Genomic DNA, 22,747 nt, shown 5'->3' on the forward strand with positions numbered 1-22,747 from the left:
CAGGAAAGAGAACCTTAGCTCACTGTTATCCTCTTCCTTTGGCCTCAACCACTCCCCAACCCACCTTCTTTCCTTCCCCAGGTCAGGAGATAGCTGACCTTCCAAACTTGTGGTTTCCTTTCCCATGGGTGATTGGGACTTTTCCCAGGAGAATGTTAAAGAAAAACTACCTCCACACTAAAAACTGACCCCACAATGAAACCAATCAGTGTCTCCTTGATAAGCCCCAGTGCAACAGCCCTGAGGAAGAATTAACAACTGGATTTTGTAAAGCTGTGGCATTACCTGTGATTTTAAATTCCCATTCTAAACCAAACTGCTTGCTAAAAACACTGGAAAACCTGCATGTATATTAGATGCAATTCTTATGATCTCTGATAGCCTAAGGAAGGTTACCCGGATTTAGAAATAAAGCACAGCACTGTAACCACAGTGATCAAAATGTAATGAGGAACTTGCCCTCACAGGTTAGATTTCTGAATCACAACCTTGGAGATAACATTCATTATCCCAGAATAGGAAAACATTCTGAGCATTGTTACATTGACCAAACCTTCTGCACAATTCCTCAAAATAGGCACTGTGTGACTACAATACGTCAGGGGATCATACTTCATGTGTTAATCTTTTCCTGATGTTCTCCTTCTACAGCATATCAGTGGTGATGTAAAGAGTGATGACTCAACCAAAAAGAGAGATGACTAGGATTATCTGGAAAGAAAAAGAGAGAAAGAAATGATGAGACAGAGGGAAAAGAGAAAGGAGGAAGGGGAGAAAGGAGGGAGGTGGGAGGGAGGGAAGAATAAAGGAAAGAACTGGAAATAGGGTGGTCCCCAGTGGAGAAGGTAAAATAAATTAGGCAAAATATGGGACAATGTATGGTGCACAAACTATCTTGGCATATTTGAGAGAGACTATTTTATTGGGGCTTTTACTATTGACAGATTTACTATTTTACAAATTTACTATTTACTTGCCATTAAAACAGAAATTGTGTACATATTGATAACGTTGTTCAGTTGCTAAGTTGTGTCTGACTCTTTATGACCCCATGGACTGCAGCACTCCAGGATTCCCTATCCTTCACAATCTCTCAGAGTTTGCTCAAATTCATATCCATTGAGTTAGTGATGCTATCCAACCATCTCATCCTCTGTTGCCCCCTTCTCCTCCTACCCTCAATTTATCTGAGCATCAGAGTCTTTTCCAGTGAGGAGGCTCTTTCTATTAAGTGGCCAAAGTATTGGAGATTCATCATCAGTCCTTCTAATGAATATTCAATGATTTCCTTTAGGATTGGTTGATTTGATCTTCTTGCAGTTCAAGGGACTCTCAAGAGTCTGCTCCCACCACAGTTCAAAAGCATCAATTCTTTGGCACTCAGTCTTCTTTATTAATAATTATCCACAAATAGATCAACTTGGTTCTAGCTACACACCATTCGTCTCAAAGATGCCAATAAAATGTTGAGGTTACAAGCAAAACTAAAAGTTAAATAAGACCTTATAAATCTCCAGAAGCTGCACGATTCATTTTTATCAATCTAACCAGTTAGAATCTTTTCAATCTTTGTTTAAATTGCTTCTTCCTCATATGTAAACACACCTAATACACTTATCATTAAGATGTTCTACAGAGTTTCCAACACACAGTATGTTCCCTTCCCCTTTCCCTGCTATCTTCTTTTCTTCTGTGGTATCTACATAAACTGGCGTGTAGGTAGTACCATAAAACAAGGTGGCAGGAGTAAGAAGAAGTGATTATGAAGGAAAGAAAAGAGGTGATTTTAGAAACAGAAAAGTTCTAGGGTAAGTAGTTTTCAAAAAGTATAAAGTGAGTTTCTGATAATATACAAGCTGTCTTCCTCAAAGCATCTTTCTTCTTTTACCCATCACCCAGTCCCCATTTCTTTGCAATCTTTATCTCTGTTTGCCTTTGCTTTCAAATGATTTTTTGTCTTTCTCTACTACTTTTTTCTCTTTTTCTTCTGTTTCCCTCTCAACATTGGAGACTACTGCTTTAAGACTGCTTCTTCTTTCCCATGGAATCTTTCATGGGAAGTCAATTTGTGGGTAAACTTCAGTATGCTGAGGTATAAGTGGATGAATGTCTTCCCAGGTGGCACGAGTGGTAAAGAACCTGCCTGCAGTCTGCCTGCAATGTGGGAAACCCGGTTCAATCCCTAGGTGGGGAAAATCCCCTGGAGCAGGAAATGGCAACACAATCCAGTATTTTTGCCTGGAAAATCCCATGACGGCTGGCTACAGTCCATGAGGTCACAAACAGTACAAGCTGACTGAGCAAATAACACATACATGCATGCCAATGCAGGAGACATAAAGACCCCGGTTTGATCCCTGGATTTGAAAGATTCCCTGGAGAAGGAAATAGCAATCCACTCCAGTATTCTTGCCTGGAGAATCCCATGGTCAGAGGAGCCTGGTAGGCAACAATCCATGGGGTCCCAAGAAGTTGGACCAAAGTTAGTGACTGAGCATGCACACATTCACTCTTACACACACACACACACACACACACACACAAGAGGATGCATACAGTGCCAGAGTCACCCACAGTGCACTTTTTTAACGTTAAGAGATTATATTTACAGATGCTTCACAGAGAAATCTGTCAGAAGCCCCCAAGTTTCAGAGTGGATCAGTTTCTAAAATACATACCTACTCTCCACTTGTGCGTGTTGCCATTTACTGGTCCTCCATGGTTCAGGCTTTTACAGTACCACCAAGTCCTCAGGTGTCTACCTTCTTTACCGCCCTTTTCCCAGCTCGATGGATAGACCAGGCTGCAGGACCCTGGAGCAGTCTGAGGTCGCAGAGCCAGCGCAATTGGCTGCGACGCAAGGTCAGTGTGAGGTCATCTCAAGTTCAGCGGAGGCACAGCCTCCACTTCTATTCCTGCCCGTTGGCCATGGGACAGAACACGGCCAATCTGGAGCTAAAGCAGGTTGTTTAAAAAAAAAAAAAAAGGTTTGAATCCACATCTTAAAGATCGTAAAGGGAATCACTCTTAGCAGATGGCGTTTTCCTACAGGAACAATACACTGGGATTTTCATTCCTAACCAGAGTAATCTTCAGATGATTCTTAAATATGACCAACAATGTCTTTAAAGTGAAGATATAGTAACTATAAACTACTAGAAATGGTAATGAAATTCCAAGTCCTAAGAAAGTGAAAGTGAAGTCGTGTCCGACTCTTTGCAAACCCATGGACTGTAGGGTATCAGGCTCCTCCGTCCGTAGGATTTTCCAGGCAAGAGTGCTGGAGTGGATTGCCATTTCCTTCTCCAGGGGATCTTCCCAACCCAGGAATCAAACCCAGGTCTCCCGCATTGCATGCAGACGCTTTACCGTCTGAGATTTTAACTGTATAAGTCATACAGATGATTGTACCGTAAATCCCTATTATAAAGTGTCTCTAGATAAAGACAGAGGATTGTCCTCAATTTAGTTTAAGCCTAATGTGCTAAGTATAAAAGCTTATGATTAAGCACTTCATAATTACAAATATAGTGTTTTTTGAGCTGAAAGCAAACTGAGAATTCATCTAGTTCAATAATGTACTCGGTCTTTATTTTACTGATGAAGAAATGAATCCTGTTTTCTATCTTAGTGTAGAAAAGGGATTTATTTAAATATCTCAGGTCTCTTAAGAAAATAAGTCATGATGTTTAAAATGGTTTCATTTTACTGCATTGAGAAGTTAAAACTGAAGTATCTGTTAACTGAGTAGCACCAGGATGTGTAGTAGTCCCTGAGACAAAGCCAAAGATAAGTCAAGCAAACTGTAGAGTTTCCCAGATATTACAGCTAGGTGTAATTAGCTGTTCTCAGTATTCTTACTAAAAGTATTACTTTTCACCTCATGACTACTTGTAAATGCCCATATACAAGGAAATGACCCAAGTTTTAGGACTCAGGAGTCATGAGCTTATTCTATTTCAACCTACAGGTGAAAGACCCATAACATCGACCAAGTGAAGGGCTTTTCAGCCCAAGTCACTTAGTCGTTACAGTTCACTCCTGCTTCCTGAATTAAGCACGTCTGTGGATATAAAACCTATCAACTAAGAACACACTGGAAAATGAAGTAAATCATAAATGCCTGTCAATTTACCAATTCTGAAAAACCACTCTTTTATTCACAAAATGAGTACTGATTGTCTTCAAACTGACTTATCTGTATAAGCCTCTCTCCTGATCAACTATGACACAACAAAAGGAATCGCAAATTAAAAAAAAAAAAAAAGGAATCTTAAATATATAACCTGTGTGTTGCTAGCTATGTTTTGCTCTTTGAGTCTCACGAGCTATTCAGTTAACATTTCTTTAAAACTATGCAATTAACATTTGAAATAATAAGAACAACACTTGCAGGCAGGTGATGTGGAAGCTATATTTTCCCAAGGACTCTTAACTCTGCAGTTTTGTATGAAGCAGCATCTGGTAAGACATGCTGAGTGTAGGAGACATGCAATGCACTTGTCTGATGAGCTGTGGAAGAATTTTCCTGTGGAATGTACATTGTGTCTCTTCTCTGAAGTTTTCAAAAGTGTTTTCTGATCATACACTTATTCCTCTTATTTTTGCAAAAGGTAAGAAGTAGATGAATTTTGCCGGAGAAGGCAATGGCACCCAACTCCAGTTCTCTTGCCTGGAAAATCCCATGGACGGAGGAGCCTAGAGGGCTGCAGTCTATGGGGTCGCTGAGGGTCGGACACGACTGAGGGACTTCACTTTCACTTTTCACTTTCATGCATTGGAAAAGGAAATGGCAACCCACTCCAGTGTTCTTGCCTGGAGAATCCCAGGGACGGAGGAGTCTGGTGGGCTGCCGTCTATGGGGTCGCACAGAGTCGGACACGGCTGAAGTGACTTAGCAGCAGCAGCAGATGAATTTTGCTTCTGTTTTCAGAAGACTCAGGGACCTGAGATCACTGCATATTTCAGAAAATGTTACCCCATAGGGCTACTGGTACATCAAATAATAAAGCTAGACCATAGGACAATCCCTGTGGCTCAGTCCCTGTGGTTCATAGGGTTTCCCTGGTGGCACAGACGGTAAAGAATCTGCCTCTGATGCAGGAGACCTGGGTTCAATCCCTGGATTGGGAAGATCCCCTGGAGAAGCGAATGACAACCCACTCCAGTACTCTTGCCTGGAAAATTCCATGGGCAGAGGAGCCTGGTGAGCTATATGGGTTGGCAAAAAATCAGACACGACTGAGCAACTAACACACACACACACAAATAGGACAATCATAATGATAAATTTCATACAGCACTGAGTCCCTCATATAAATTAAAACACAAGTGGTGAACCCCTCCTTACAACAGAATGACAATAGAAAGGTAACTAACTAATATGGATGGAATACTGGCATTAGAAAATCCCTTAGCTGCTAAAACTAGAGGATTAAAATCTAAAGCATTCCCCCACCTCAGCAATACTGGAATAAACTACCATTATGTAGCTTCTGATACAATACACTGAGAAAGACACAGCATCACTTCAGTGATATTCCTTCCTAAATACTTTAAAACCTGAATCTAATCATGAGGAAACTAGACAAACCCAAATTAAGGAACATTCTACACAATAAAAGACCTACTTATACTTTTCAAAAATCTCAAGGATGAGAAAAACAGGGAAAAAATGTAAAACTGTAAACTAAAGAAGACTAAAAGGACATGAAAAACTAACAGGACATAATAATTAAATGAAATTCATTTAATTTGGATAAGATTTTAGAGTAGGAAAATCTGTAAAGGATATCACGGAACATTCAATGAAATTTGAATATGTACTATGAATTAGAGTATGCATAAATGCCAAATTTTACAATTTTAACAAATATACTGAATATACTGTGGTTGTAAAAGAGACTGTACTCATTCTTAGGAAATAACCACTGAATTTTTAGAGGTAAAGTGGTATGCTGCTGCTGCTGCTGCTAAATCGCTTCAGTCGTGTCCGACTCTGCACGACCCCATAGACAGCAGCCCACCAGGCTCCCCCATCCCTGGGATTCTCCAGGCAAGAACACTGGAGTGGGTTGCCTTTTCCTTCTCCAATGCATGAAAGTGAAAAGTGAAAGTGAAGTCGCTCAGTCATGCCCGACTCTTAGCAACCCCATGGACTGCAGCCTACCAGGCTCCTCCGTCCATGGGATTTTCCAGGCAAGAGTACTGGAGTGGGGTGCCATCGCCTTCTCTGGTAAAGGGGCATATCTCCTTTCTACTCTAAAATGCAGGTAGATGGATGATAGATGATATAGAAAGTTTAATTAAACAATTACTAATCTGGATAAAAGGGGTGTGTGTGTGTGTGTGTGTGTGTGTGTGTGTGTGTGCGCGCGCGCGCGCGCGCGCACCCACATGCACACTTTCAACTCCTTGGAAAATATGACACTACATACAAGTTAAAAAGTAAATTAAAAAGTCTGCTAAGATCAGCCCTCTAAAATACCAACAGTCCAGGTTTGACAGCTCTTCAATTACTAACCATTTATTCTTCCCAGACCTAAGGGATTTCTTGGGTGAGAATTTTCATCACTGTAACCAGGAACGTCCCAGCAAACCAGGGGAAATTTGTGATCCGACCCCCAATATGCAGGGTGAGAATTTACACTGGACATGGACGAGAGGAGTTTCCTTGCTGTTTCATTTGAATGCCGAGATCTATGCATTTATAGAAGCATCAAATCAATGTAAGAGAAAACTATTAGGATGAGAAAAGAAGATAGGAATTGTACTATTAGAGAGTTTGGCTTGCTAGAGTAGTCATTTGTTAGAGGAAATAGCAGAAGTAGATATTTACTACACACTTTCTTTGTAAAGAAAGACATTTAGCCTGTACATGTGTAAGTTCCATCATCCAAAAATATAATAAATATGCAAAATTCTTTACTTGAATTTAAAGAGTGCCTCTTTATGTGAAAGATTAAAGGAAACTGATTCCTCTCTTGGTGGTGTTTAGTCTCTAATGAACGAACTTCAATTTATTTCAACTGAGACTACATTTTAGCATCCCATCCAAGGCACAGTACCTACCATAGCTGGTATGCATGGTACATTGATTGGTTCTAAAGGGAAAACAGATGAATAGTGTAATTGTATTTTTAAAACACTGAAAACATCTTTGATGCTTGGAATGTCACTTCATTTTTTTTTTTTTTTGCCAAAAAATAATGCCAATTTTTCTTTGATCTTAAGAAAATAATGCAAGTTTAAAGCAAGGTTTTCAGAGATTATTATGTATTTCACTTGAGAAAAATTTTGGAAAATACAGGCCAAAATTTCATATTACTACCATCAATTCAACTTAAACCTTTTTGTAAATAGATGTTAAGCTGAATGTGAAAAAAGAAATTCTGAAGGATTTTTCTGCAAGCATGGCTCAAGTGTCTGCCTTCAAAGTCTCTTTTAAAGAAAGTTAGCAAATAGACTGTTGAGTTACACAAATATCTTCACATAAATACTTTCTCCCCATGGGCCACAACTATACTTCTTAGACTTTGAAACAAAACCTAAGAGAAACATCCTTTATTTTTCAACTGAGTTTTTCTTTTGGAATTGCAACATTGCCTTGAGGAAGGTAATTGGACTGGAATCCTAAGATATTTTTTGAATCTCAGTTTCCCTAATTATTGGTCTTAAGATAGAACAAGTCCTATGAGCCTCTGAGCCTGTTTACATACCTGTGAAATCATAATACAATAACACTTGACTTATCCACCTCACAAAGGATGTTTAAAGCATCCACTGTAATAATGTATAAGAAAATAATTTGCAAACTTTGGTTATGATCCTTTTGGATCATAGTTCATATATATCACCCAAATACTGTCCTGATAGTGTTTACAATAGTTTTGACTCAAAATGTTTTCATTTCATTTTACCTAGCTTCAAGATAACTGTATTAGGAACAGACTAGATTGTGTGAGAAATTCACGTGTGCTACTATAAGGGGCAAAATATGACTCTCTCCTTAATGAGGAGATAACACATGTTTAGGGCTTCCTAGGTGGCTCAGTGGTAAAGAATCCACCTGACAATGCAGGAGACACAGGAGATGCAGGTTTGATCCCTGGGTCAGGAAGATCCCCTGGAGAAAGGAATGACAACCCACTCCAGTATTCTTGCCTGGAAAATACCATGAACAGAGGAGCCTGGTGGGATACAGTATATGGGGTCACAAAGAGTCTGACACAACCTAGTGACTGAACACATAATACACATTCTACAATAAGGGATGAACTGGAGATTTTCAACAATGAGTTCCTGCCTTTATTAAGGCAATTCCTGTCAACAAAACCTTCCATCAGAGCATCTCTGGCTCTGCTACCAGCAGCTCCAGGGTGGTTTTTCTTAAAGGATTAACTCTTAGCAAAGACCTTCTACGTAATTCCCATTTGTTTCTCAGTGGTCTCAACACCTTCCCTGAAGAGTGACCCTGGTCAGCTCTCTGAAGGATCTCCATGTTTTTTGGCAGTTCACAGTCCAGGGTCACTGTCTTAATATCATCTGTCCAACAAGTATTTATTATATTCCCACAGTTTTCCCAACACTGAGCTTAATGATTGGGATAAAAGTAAGCAAAACAATATGAGAAACTTATAGGCTGATGTTAGCCACAGACCCACTTCCAGAGACAGATATGCCTTGCTGACCCTCAGGTAACTGTCAACTCTTAAGGATCCCAGCTAAAACCAGAACTAAAGATTATGAGCAAAATAATGGATATATTTTTAATTCACCAAGTTTTGGAGTGATTAGTTAAATGGCAAAAACTAATGAAATGATAATAAATAAGGATGAAATAAATATAGTTTGTAAGAAACTACACTAATCATATTGCTGCTGATGATAGAAATGGCCATTATCATGGAGCAAATACTGGCAGTCATAAATGCCACATTTAGTGAGAGATGTTTAGGTTTTACAGTAATGCATTTTTAGCTCTTATATTAGTCACATCAGTCTGTCATAACAAAATACCATAGACAGGGTGCCTTAAACAGCAGAAATTAATGTTCTCACAGTTCTTTCACATGGTCAAGTGAACTCTGGTGTCTTTTACTCTTCTTTATAAGGGAACCAACCCTACTGGTTTAGGGGTCCACCTTTCCCCACTGAATATTTATCACCTCCTTAAAGGTCTTATATCCAAATACAGTCACTTTGTGGGAACACAAACATTCAGTCCATACATAAAAAGCACTATTATTGTTGAAATTCCTATAGTAAAATTCACTTTGTTATTGCAAGATGGAAACTTTCTAACCCTTAACTCTCTTTTCCCTGTTAAACAATTGCTTTTGATAACACAGTTTCTTAGTAATGCAACTTTTGCAATATTAAGCTGAACACATTATAAAAATTGTTCTTGCTAAAATGTTTGCTATAGAACCCAATATTTTATGAAGACAAAACATTATATTGGAATAAATAACCTTAGCTTTGGTAGCTTTTTAGAAGTAAAGATAGTCTTTAAAACAAGTAAGTCAAATTTGTTGTTTTACTCCTTAGAAGAACAATTCTCAGAGGTCTACAAATATATCTCATTTTTATTATTTCCCTTTCTTCTCATATATTTTTATTTTCACATTTTAGAAATAAGATGTCAATCTTGTGACATTAATTGAATAACAAAATAGAAACAGTTATATTATGTAAATGGCAAAGAATGTTTAAAGTCTATTAGGTATTTGTTTATGCTCAGTGAAACAAGGCAGAGAGAGAAAGACAAATACTATATAATGTCACTTATACATGAAATCTAAAAACTAAAACTAGTGAGTATAACAAAAAAGAAACAGACTCACAGATAGAGAACAAGCTTGTGGTTACCAGTAGGGAGAGGCAAGTGAGGAAGGGCAAAATAGGGGTAGGGGATTAAGAGGTACAGACTGCTAGGTATAAAATAAATAAGTTACAAGGGTATATTGTATAACACAGGGAATGTAGCCAGTATTATTCAATAATTATAAATGGAGTATAGCCTTTAAAATTTTGAATCACTGTTTAACACTTGAAGTTTATATAATTGTAATAATTGTAATCAGTGGATTCATGTTGATGTATGGCAAAACCAATACAATATTGTAAAGTAATTAGCCTCCAATTAAAATAAATAAATTTAAATTAAAAAAAATAAATAAAAAGCAGAGACATTACTTTGCCAACAAAGGTCAAAAAATAATAATTATATAATTATAATTGCAAATCAATTATATCTCAGGAAAAAGAAAAAAGTCTATTAGATATTTGAAGACTATAAGTTTACCACAATGCATATAAAAAGGCATTTTTGCAAATTTTGTATTTCCTATAGTACAATGCTACAAAGATATCACTGGTATACTGTTTCACACTTGAAGTGTTTTGTATTGTTTTGTTTTAATAATTTTTTTAATGTTATTTATGTATTTATTTTATTTTTGGCCACACGGGTTCTTCACTGCTTTGCTCGAGTTTTCTCCAGTTGCCATGAGTAAGGACTACTCTGTTGTGGAGTGCGGGATTACATGTCAGTGGCTCCTCTTGGTGCAGAGCGTGGCTCTAGCCTTGTGGGCTTCAGCAGTTGCAACATTCAGGCTCCATAGCTGCAGTGCAGGGGCTTAGTTGCTCCACAGCCTGTGGAATCTTCCCAGACCAAGGATGGAACCCGTGTCCCCTGCACTGGCAAGCGGATTCTTAACCACTGTGTCACCAGCGAAGTCCCGTGTTTTGTATTTTAGGTGGTGCTCATGGTAAAGAACCCGCCTGCCAATGCAGGAGACATAAGAGACACAGTTTCAATCCCTAGGCCAGGAAGATTCCACTGGAGGAGGGCATGGCGACCCACTCCAGTATTCTTGCCTGGAGAATCCCATGGACAGAGGAGGCTAGACGGCTACAGCCTATAGGGTCACAAATGTCAGACATGACTGAAGCGACTTAGCACACATTCACGCAAGGAAAGAAGACTAAAGTGTACAAAACAGTGGCTACATCTTAACACATAAAGAAATGGCCTGTTCAATTCAATAAATATTGTTGGCTGTCCACTATTATATTTTTCTCTTTTTTACTACACCAACATGAAGTTAAAGATATAGATTATTCTGTACCCTGACATCATGAAGATATTTTCATGTGTTAATAATTTTGCCTTTCACCCAGGCTTTATTTTGTGTATGATATAAATTAGGATTCTGATGTGTTGTTCATATAAATACATGTGGTCTGAATAGAGTTTATGGAAAATATTGTTCATCCTCCACTAAACTCCCATGCCATCCCTGTCATACATGTCATACGTGCACATATGTGTGTGCATCTACTTTGGGGCTCTCCATTTTCATTAGTCCGTCTATCTACACCCATACCACATTGTCTTAATTAATATAGATTTGTAATAAATCTTTTTTTTTAATTTCCCCTCTTCCTACACCCTCACCTATAGTGGTCACAAATCTTATTTCTTTTTCTATGAGTTTCTTTGCTTGTTTGTTTGTAGAAGTGTAATTGACCTATGACACTAAATTTGTCCCTGATGCAATGGCACCCCACTCCAGTACTCTTGCCTGGAAAATCCATGGACAGAGGAGCCTGGTGGGCTGTAGTCCATGGGGTAGCTAAGAGTCGGACACAACTGAGCGACTTCACTTTCACTTTTCTCTTTCATGCATTGGAGAAGGAAATGGCAACCCACTCCAGTGTTCTTGCCTGGAGAATCCCAGGGACAGCAGAGCCTGGTGGGCTGCTGTCTATCCGGTCGCACAGAGTCGGACACGACTGAAGTGACTTAGCAGCAGCAGCAGCAGCACAACACAGTGTTTCCATATTTTTATATATGTATATCCAGGCAATAAGTCTTAATATACAGAAGAGCAAGTCTTTTTAAGACTGTATCTATGTGGTCTCTTGAATTTACATATACATTTTTGAATCAGCTTGTCAATTTTTATGGAAAAACCCTGCTATGATTTTGACTAGGATTGCACTGAATCTATAATCACTTAAAGATAATTAACGTAACTTATTTTTTCACTTATTTAGGTATTGTTGAATATCTTTCACTTATATTTTAAATCTCCTCATAGAGTTCTTGAACATATTGTGTTACATATGTTTTATATAATTTGTATGCTTGGTGCTAGTACAAATAATATCTTTAAATTTTTTGTTTGTCAGTTCAGTTTGGTTGCTCAGCATTATCTGAGTCTTTGCGACCCCATGGACTGCAGCAACGCCAGGCTTCCCTGTCCATCACCAACCCCCAGAGCTTGCTCAAACTCATGGCCATTGAGTCGGTGATGCCATCCAACCATCTCATCCTCTGCCATCCCTTTCTCCTCCTGCCTTCAATCTTTCCCAGCATCAGGGTCTTTTCCAATGAGTCAGTTCTTCGCATCAGGTGGCCAAAGGATTAGAGCTTCAGCTTCAGTATCAAGCCTTCCAATGAATATTCAGGACTGATTTCCTTAGGATGGGCTGGTTGGATCTCCTTGCAGTCCAAGAGACTCTCAAGAGTCTTCTCCAGCACCACAGTTCAAAAGCATCAATTCTTTGGTGCTCAGCTTTCTTTGTGGTATAACTCTCACATCCATACATGAGTACTGGAAAAACCATAGCTTTGACTAGACAGACCTTTGTTGGCATAGTGATGTCTCTGCTTTTTAATATGCTGTCTAGTTTGGTTATAGCTTTTCTTCCAAGGAGCAAGTGTCTTTTAATTTCATGGCTGCAATCACCATCTGCAGTGATTTTGGAAGCCAAAAAAATAAAGTCTGTCACTGTTTTCATTGTTTCCCCATCTATTTGCCATGAAGTGATGAGACCAGATGCCATAATTTTTATTTATTGAATGTTAAGTTTTAAGCCAGCTTTTGTTTGTAATCTTACTATTTATTACTGTTGTATATGAATGTAATCCCTGGAGGAGAGTATAGCAGCCTACTCCAGTATTCTTGCCTGGTGAATCCCCATGGACAGAGAAGCCTGATGGGCTACAGTCCATGGGGTTGCAGAGTCGGACAACAGAGAGCAACTAAGCACAGAATAGGAAAATAATGATTTTACTATATAGACTTCATTTGGCAACTTTGCTTTCCTCTTAATTTTGAGTAATTTACTTGTAGGTACCTATGGCCATTCCTTGTACACAATTATATGATTTGCAAATAAGCTTTTATATTTTTGTTCTTTTTAGTCATTAAACATATTTCTTTTTCTTGTGATAACACTGTCTAGAAACTCTGATAAAATATTGAATAAAAAGTTAGTACTTAGAATCTTGGTCTTTTTTTGCAAACTCAGAAGTAGAGCTTTCAGTTTGTTCTCCTCACTCTATATAAAATTTATTGTTGATTTTGAGTCAGTTCAGGTAATTCCCTTCTGGTTCTAATTTGCCAAGGACAGCAATATCAGTGAAGATTACATTTTACTGAGTGCTTTTTCTGCAATTGGTGAGGTAATTTTGTGATCTTCTTTAATCTTGTAGTATGGCAAATTATATTAAGATACATTTTAACATTAATTCAAGTTTATCTTCCAGAAATAAACCCAAAGTTGTCATGGTAGATTATACTATTATGCTTTATATATGTTCTAAATTCTCTTTGTAAGCATATTATTTATGATTTTTGTATCCTTGCTTCATAAATTCATAAATAAAATTTTCCAATGTTTTGTTTCCTTACTATCTTTGTTACATGTTGGTATTGAAATTACACAAGCTTCATAAAAAATTTTTAGCACCCTGGAATAGTATAATTAAGATTGAAATATTTGTTCTGTGAACACTCCTAGAACATATGGGTAGAGAAACTGTGCTTGGAATTTTCTTAGTGGGAATATCTTTGGTTACTGATACAATTTTTAGTTATTATAATACTATCCAGATCTTCAAATTCTTCTCTAGGTAAATTTGCATGTATATATTATAGAAATTTGTCAGTTCAGTTAATATTTTTAAATCACCTAACATAAATTTTATGGCATATTTTCCATAAACTTGTCATAAATGTTAAAAATCCCAGAAATAGCCAAATAAGTTATAAACTTACGTCCAGACAAAAATCTGCACATAAATGTTTATAGCAGCATTGTTCATAATTGCCAAGACTTGGAAGCAACCAAATGTCTTTCAGTATGAATGGATAAATAATTCATGGCACATCTGTATGACAAGATATTATTCAGCAATACAAATAAATGAGCTATCAAGCCATGGGAAGATGTGAAGGAATCTTAAATGCATGTTGTTAAGTGAAATAATTCAATTTGAAAAGTCTGCATGCTATATGATTTCAACTCTGACATTCTTGAAAAGGTGAAACTGCGGAGACAACATAAAGATCAGTGGTTGCCAGGGGCTTGTAGAAGGGAAGATGGGATGACCAAGTGGAGCACAGAAAATTTTCAGGGCAGTGAAACTATTCTGAATGATACTGTGACAGCGAATAAGTGTCATTATACATTTGCCAAAACCCACAGAATATATAATGCAAACAGTGAACTCTGATGTTACTATAAACTTTAGTTAATAACAATGTGTGACTATAAGCTTATCAGTGGTAACAAATGTTCCACACCAATGAAAAATGTTAATAATTAAGGGAAACTACATTCAGGATAAAAGGGGTTATCTGGGAATCCTCTGTTATTTTCTGCTCAATTTTCTTTAAATCTAAAACTGCCTTATGATCCAGCAATCCCACTGCTGGGCATACACACTGAGGAAACCAGAAGGGAAAGAGACACGTGTACCCCAATGTTCATCGCAGCGCTGTTTATAATAGCCAGGACATGGAAGCAACCTAGATGTCCATCAGCAGATGAATGGATAAGAAAGCTGTAGTACATATACACAATGGAGTATTACTCAGCCATTAAAAAGAATACATTTGAATCAGTTCTAATGAGGTGGATGAAACTGGAGCCTATTATACAGAGTGAAGTAAGCCAGAAGGAAAAACACCAATACAGTATACAAACGCATATATATGGAATTTAGAAAGATGGTAACGATAACCCTGTATACGAGACAGCAAAAGAGACACTGATGTATAGAACAGGCTTATGGACTCTGTGGGAGAGGGAGAGGGTGGGAAGATTTGGGAGAATGGCATTGAAACATGTGAAATGTCATGTATGAAACGAGATGCCAGTCCAGGTTCAATGTCAATTTTTACTTAAAAAGAATAAAAAAAAAAAAGAAAGAAAAATGTTAATAATTAAGGGAAACTACATTCAGGATAAAAGGGGTTATCTGGGAATCCTCTGTTATTTTCTGCTCAATTTTCTTTAAATCTAAAACAGATTTTAAATATAGTCCTTTGAATAAATAAATAAGCATTGCATTAATTTTCTTTTTCTCATATGATGCTTTCTAGTTTCCTTTATAATTGCATCAATCTTTAAATATATGTTTCCATTACTATATTACATTTTTATAATGATGGAATCCAAAGCTGTCTAAGTCCTGGATCCAGTTTCCTTTGCAAACTCTTTCTGTGTCATTAAAACACTACATTTTTTCCCTAATTGACTCACTTTTATGGGTATGTTACTTTGACAGACAATTTTAAGAAATGCTCTCATTAGTGTATGTTTCCTTCCTCAATAACTTTTTTAAAAATTAGAGTTCCATTATTGTTGCTAAACTGTGATATTTTTTAATAATTACTAAGCACCAGGTGTGCCAACTAAGATAATTCTTAGCTTACCTTAGTGCACATTTGCCTGAAATGTTGACTGAATAAATTTATTTATTTACATTAACATAGTGGTCATATAAAGCCATCAGAACAGATATTTCACAGCTTTAGATAAGTCCCATAACCCTGATGGAATGGTGATATTTTTCCAATAAGTATGGGAAACAGAAAAGAATCAATTCAAGAAATTAAACAGAGACATATGTCTCAGGACGCTTTGAGAGTTCCACGTTCTCTTTCCTATTGAATGCAGCCCATGTGCACAAAGATGAAAGCTTGTGTATGTGGCCCCCTGATTGCATAAGAGAGTCTGGTTTTGTTTTATTTGAGATGTTTAGCTAATACAACTTTCCTAAACTTTAGAATTCAAGCCTCCTTTTTTCCTTTGGGCAGCTATTTTCCCCTCAAATTACAAATGATCTGTAAAGTGAAGGAAGTCATAAGATTGATTCTTTTGCACTGACTTAAGCAGCAAGTTCGAAATATCAGAATTATTTTATGAAATTCCCTGCAAGTAAGCAGAAAATTTGCTTGCTACTATTAGTTATCTTTTTTATATTTGATTAGGAGGAATTTTCTTTTGTTTATTCTTTTCTTTATTTGACCTGGAGGAACCATATGAATGAAGGACAAAGCAAAAATAAACCATCTTTCCATGTATATGTATGGCTGAGTCCCTTTGCTATCTACCTGAAGCTATCACAACATTGTTAATTAGCTATGGTGCTCAGTCACTTAGTTGTGTCCAGTTCTTTGCAGCCCCATGGACTGTAGCCCACCAGGTTCCTCTGTCCATGGAATTTTCCAGGCAAGAATACTGGAGTGGGTTTCCATTTCTTTCTCCAAGGGATCTTCCCGATCCAGGGATCAAACCCACACTCCCTGCACTGGCAGGCAAATTCTTTACCACTAGTGCCGCCTGAGAAGCCCGTTAATCAGTTATACTCCAATATACAATTAAGAGTTTAAAAAATTGAAAAAATATACATAAATCTTATACAAAAATATACAAAAATCTTAATACATACATTTTAGGTTTAGTTCATAATTCTAAGCTCTTTTATTTAGAATAAACTTGAAACTATTTCTACTTCAAACTCCTAAATATTGGGAACTATGGCACGAACAGTAAGAAGGAAGAAAATAAAAGTCTTTTCTCCCTCCTGTGGGCATGCAGCTATGTGTTGGACTTCACTGTACTTTTTTACCTATAGGTCTCCAGCACAAAATCTCTACTATATAGCTATTTGTACAAAATCTCTACTATATAGCTATTTGCTAACAAAATCAGTTAGTCACAAAGTTTAGAGCAGGAATTTTTTAGCTTTCTTGAATTAAAAAAAAAAAAAGAAATGAGTCATAATCCAATACCTATTTTTGTAAGTGTCCTCTCAGATCCAAAGCTCAACTAAAAATCAGATTTCTCCACTAGGTTAGTTGCTTAGAAAACAGCTGTGGAATCACCATGATTGAATCAGTCAGGTCTAGTCAGGAGGAGAAACCACACCAAGTAGTCCAATAGAGGTTACTAACATAGGACACTAGTTACAAAGGAGTAGGAGCTAGAGACACTGAGGGAAAGGTGAGGATACTCAGAGTTTACTGTCACTAGCCAGAGCCAAAAGTTATTCTAGAGCTGCAGAGACAAGGGAGGTGATGCTACAAACAAACAAAACCAGACTCTCTTATGCAATCAGGGGGCCACATACACAAGCTTTCATCTTTGTGCACATCGAAGGTCTGAATACAGACCATCCAGACAGAGGCCAAATCCACAGAGGAGCAGTCGCTCATGGAGTCAGAATTCAGATGGGAACTGGGGCTGTGGCAGAAATCTGCCCGGTGGAAACTGTGGCCACAGAATGGACTTCTAGAAAGAGATGGAATTACGGAGACTCCGATTATGCTAGAAATGCAATCCAAAGCCCAGGGAGATGGCAAAGAAGTAACCTGTCTTCCCTTCCCTAGTCCTCCAATTTCCCAGGTTTGTCACCCATTAGCCGCATCTACTTTGAAAATAATTGGGACTTCCCTGGTGGTCTAGTGGTTTAGAATCCTCTTGCCAATGTAGGGCACTTGGTTCCAATCCCTGGACCGGGAGGATTCCACAGGCCATGGGGCAACTAAGCCCATGTGCCACAACTACTGAGCCAGTGCTCTAGAGTCCACGAGCTGCATCTGGCCCCACAGGCCACAATGACTGAAGCCCAAGAACTCTAGAGCCTGTACTCCACAAGAGAAGCCATCACAGTGAGAAGCCTGTGCACTGAAACTAAAGAACAGCCCCGCTCACTGCAACTAGAGAAAGCCTATGTGCAGCAAGGAAAACCTGGCACAGTCAACTATTCAATTAATTAAAAAAAGAAAACAATTGGCAAAGGGGATGTAGAAAATCAAGTTCTCAGAGATCAGAACCTTGAGACACTGAGTAGGATTGCAAATGGACCCTTTCTCAAAGTGAAGTAGTCATGGTTTGGCGGGATTTAGTAAAACATGCAGAAGCTTGGAACTAGGAAAGGAGAAAGAAATGTAGGGTTGGAGAGTCCCATAGTAACTCAGAGTAACATTATAAGACAGAAATGTTCACATTATTAGTGTCTATATTAAGTTTTATAGCAAATAACAAAGGTTTCAGGAATGTTTTTAAAAGTGAGCTCTTAAATCAGTAATAAATCTTGCTTATGCCCAAGTTCTTGTGATAGCAACCATCTATTGAACATGCATTATGTGCAAGGCACAGTGCTATATATACATTTTCTTATCTAATCCTCACAATAACTCTGTGAAGCAGATATGAGTATCTTCATTTTGCAGATAAAGGGACAAAGATATAAAAGAGATTAAATAATTATCTGAGGTTACAATGGTAGTAAGGGGGAGAGTTTCTATGCAGACTCAGTTTTCCCAATCTCCAAGCTGTCAAGATCACCATGCAATTCTGCCCTAATCAGTGTTGGCCAAAGGGAGCTTCATTATGTGTTATTCATAATCACCTTTCTGGAACAGATGGCTCTCTCCCACTTCCACAAGGCTGGCTCACAATAATGGTTAAAATTAAAAAGGTGTTTTACATCCAACCCACACAGAAGATGAAATCATTCCTACTTATGTGACCAATGATTTGTCTAAAAGTTGTATGTACATTTTTCTATCATCTCTTTCATCACCTGTGACTGTTCGTCTATAAGATGGCAAAGAGGACAGGTGCACTGAGGCAGGAAGGAGACATCCGTCTACTGGCAGTGATAGCAAGTCTTATCCTCACCCAAAGCAACCTTTCAGACCTCCCTGGACTCCAAGCTCTTGCTGACTTTGCCCTGCCAGCCCTGAAGTAGAAAAACATCTGGTGTTCAAGATTGGCACACATTGTTACCTTGCCCTGGCCAAAGGAGGCTTATCTAATTACTATGTCCTCATCTTGCCTATTGGGCTAGAGCCCAAGCAGGGTCCATATGACTTAATTTGGTAACAAGACAGTAAGAGACATCACCTCCAGCAACGGGTCATTCCTGTGCAACTCAGCCAGGGCACCACTGCTGACATTAGAAATGCCTTCATTTCCCAGGGCACAGGAACAACAGATAGTGCTCTTGGGTATCTCAGAGCCCTCTGCCACCAAGCAGATGGCACTGCCAGGAGCAGAAACATATTTTCATGTTGAATTTGAAACAGGAGAGAAGCCTTTCCACAGAATTAAAAGGAATTTTCCTCTGTAGTTTGGAAGAGAGTTCTGGCCAGTAAAGCCATCCTTAATATTCCTGACAAGCCTGGCCGGAGGCAGTGTCGGAGCAGCAAAGAAGCAGAAGAGAATCTGTTCAGCAGGTGTCATTCTGGATGATTAAGCAAAGGGAGCAGGACTTTATGAACTTCACAGGAAGTAAGAGCGGCCTGATTTTAAAGAAACTACAATATCCCTTGGGTACTGGGGCCCTTCTTCTTTTTCGTGCATTCGCTTGAACCCTACCTGCAGCAAAAGGCCTGAGATTGAATGGTTTTTGGAAAAAGTCCATTCTTGAATAAAAACTCCATTTGTTGAAAGCATGTCTGTCACCCAGATCCAAGTACAGCTTGTGTTTATCAACATTTTCAAAAAACATTTAGAGTATCAAAATCCAAATGCTTTTCCATGAAAGAAAAAAAAAGGTATGTGATGGATAGGGGGCAACACTAATTCTGATATTTTTATTTTAGACTAAATTAGGTATTTCTTTGAATAGTTAATCTGAAACAGCTTAATTACTGACTGATTAATATTTATTAACTTCTGATACACTATATAGTGTATATATGTTGTGTGTGTGAGTATAGTATGTGTATGTGTTTAGTAGGAAAGAGTGCAGTGTACTATACTGGAACTCTCTCAAAATTGCCTAAGACAATGGCATTTAAGAACCTTATTTTTAATGGGTATTAGTACTCATTAAAAATAAATAATAATAAAATATATGCTATATAGTAGTAAATCTAATCCTTACATATTTCTATATAATGCTACCCAGGTTACACTGGACATGTTTCTCAAAGAAATGTACTTCCAAGAAAAAGTAGTAAAGAGAGGAGAATTTCACCCACTGGGTATCATGAAACAATTTTCTGTCTCTGGGCCAGCACTCCATTGGGTAAAGAGATTCAAGTGTCCCTGTAACCGTGGATATGTCACTTAAGCCTGTCCCATTCACAGTCATTTCTCCAAAGTGTGAGGCAATTACTTCCTGAAAATACATTCCAGGTAGGAAAATGTAAAACAAGATGGTTGATGTTAATGTACTTTGCAAATAACAAAATGCTACACAAACTTAAGTTGCAAGAGAAATTCTTCTGAGTTCTTGTGCACCGGTTTAGATATACATACTCATCCATTATAAACACTTTCATACACACACACATATCCCTAGGGAAGGAGGGGTCATGCCATGTTATATGATTCACATTTTCTTATAAGGATTTTGATTCATGGACCATGAAAAATGTTGGAGGGGTGGGAAAGGAAGGCATATAGGTTCCATAGACTGGAGCAGTTGTCCTGGCCCCTATCCTACTGCTGAACTCTCTTAGTATGTTAAACAAACAGAGAGAACGGTGTGCAATTTGATGCTGGGAAAAGCATCTGTGGCAGAAAATCAAATTAAACCATCTAATTATTTTATGGTCCCCTAAAGGTTTTTCTTAGTGAGATTAGAAAAAACACATTACCATCTCCTCTCTATCTAGAAGAATATGGGATGATACTTTCACAGATAAATTACAAAAAGAACTTTCTCATGATTGACATCTAGAAAAATAATCAGAAACATCAAGCCTGTCATAAAGAGCAGGACTACATTCACTATTTTAAATATTATATCTTGTATAGAGATTTCTATAACATAGAAATAAAAATAATATTTCTCTATACAAGAGCACCAAAGAATTGATCCTTTTGAACTGTGCTGTTGGAGAAGACTCTCGAGAGTCCCTTGGACTACACTGCCAGGAGACCAAACTGGTCAATCCTAAAGGAACTCAATACTGAATATTCATTGGAAGGACTGATGCTGAATCTAAAGCTCCAATACTTTGACCACCTGATGTGAAGAACTGATTCATTAGAAAAGACCCTGATGCTGGGAAGATTGAAGGTAGGAGAAGAAGGGGACAACAGAGGATGAGAAGATTGGATGGCATCACCGACTTAATGAACATGAGTTTGAGCAAATTCCCTGGTGAAGGAACAGGGAAGCCTGGCATGCTGCAGCCCATGGGGCTGCAAAGAGTTGGACACAACTGAGTGACTGAACAACAACAAATACAAGATAATTGTATTAACTGAAAATTGGAGAACTGAGAAATTTTCAATCTGGGGTATTTAATTCCAGCCAATTTACTTTCTTTTTTTATCCAACACAGAAGTTCAAACACCATAGCCTACATTTGAATTACTAGACCATCTTTTCTGTGAAAGTGAAGTTGCTCAGTCACGTCTGACTCTTTGCAACTCCATGGACTGTAACCTACTAGGCTCCTCTGTCCATGGGATTTTCCAGGCAAGAATACTGGATTGGGTTGCCATTTCCTTCTTTTCTATAGCTGTTGCCAAACCATTTGTCATTATTAATTTTGTTTATTGCCTAGGTTTCGGTTTGTTTGTTTGTTTTAGGTATGCGGGAGGTCAGTCTTCCTGACTGTCTTCATTTCAGAAACTACTTTATGGAAAATTCCAAGCTACTCATTTATATGTGCTGTGTGCTAAGTTACTTCAGTCATGTCTGACTCTGCAACTGCATGGACTGTATGTAGCCCACTGGGCTCCCCAGACAATGGGATTCTCCAGGCAAGAATACTAGAGTGGGTTGACATTTGCTCCTCAACTGATCTTCCCCGACCCAGGGATCAAACCCATGTCTCTTTACTTCTGCATTGGCAGGCAGGTTCTTTACTACTAACTCCATGGTAAAGGTTTTTCTTTACCACACCAACTCATTTATGTGTTATTTTAAGCCTCAGTTTTATTCCTTTGAAATGCCACAGTAGGTAACTCAGACTTTAACTTCCCATTTTATTTTAAAATTAAATAATCACTTCTATCTCTCAACTGAAACTTTGCATTCTTCAAGAATATTTTACTCTCTTTTCTATAATTTCTATTTGAATCTATACTTCACTTATCATTCTGGCAACAGAAATGTCTATGAAGCTATAGAAAAAGTTGCCATGCCAACTCATTTATGTGTTGGTCTTAATTTTCTTCTTGACTACCTGAAGCTTTTTATCGTTTTTCCTAAACTCTGAAATAAAATATTTTTTATATTTTGGCAGTTGTCACATGCCAACAAAGGAGCATAGCACAGAAGAAAAACTATATGGGAAATTACTTAAAATCTTGCACTTCAGAGCATCTCTTATACATAATCAGTTCAGTTCAGTTCAGTCGCTTAGTCGTGTCCGACTCTTTGCAACCCCATGAATTGCGGCACACCAGGCCTCCCTGTCCATCACCAACTCCCGGAGTTCACTCAGACTCACGTCCATCAAGTCAGTGATGC

The 22,747-nt window shown here is 38.1% G+C and overlaps 1 pseudogene; it reads left to right on the forward strand.

Annotated features, from left to right (window-relative positions):
- The first annotated feature begins 2,718 nt into the window (after positions 1 to 2,718).
- LOC133254339 (CWF19-like protein 1) lies at positions 2,719 to 19,673 on the forward strand (annotated as a pseudogene).
- Positions 19,674 to 22,747: the final 3,074 nt, after the last annotated feature.

The sequence above is a fragment of the Bos javanicus genome, chromosome 9, assembly GCF_032452875.1.
Source record: "Bos javanicus breed banteng chromosome 9, ARS-OSU_banteng_1.0, whole genome shotgun sequence".
Classification (NCBI taxonomy): domain Eukaryota; kingdom Metazoa; phylum Chordata; class Mammalia; order Artiodactyla; family Bovidae; genus Bos; species Bos javanicus.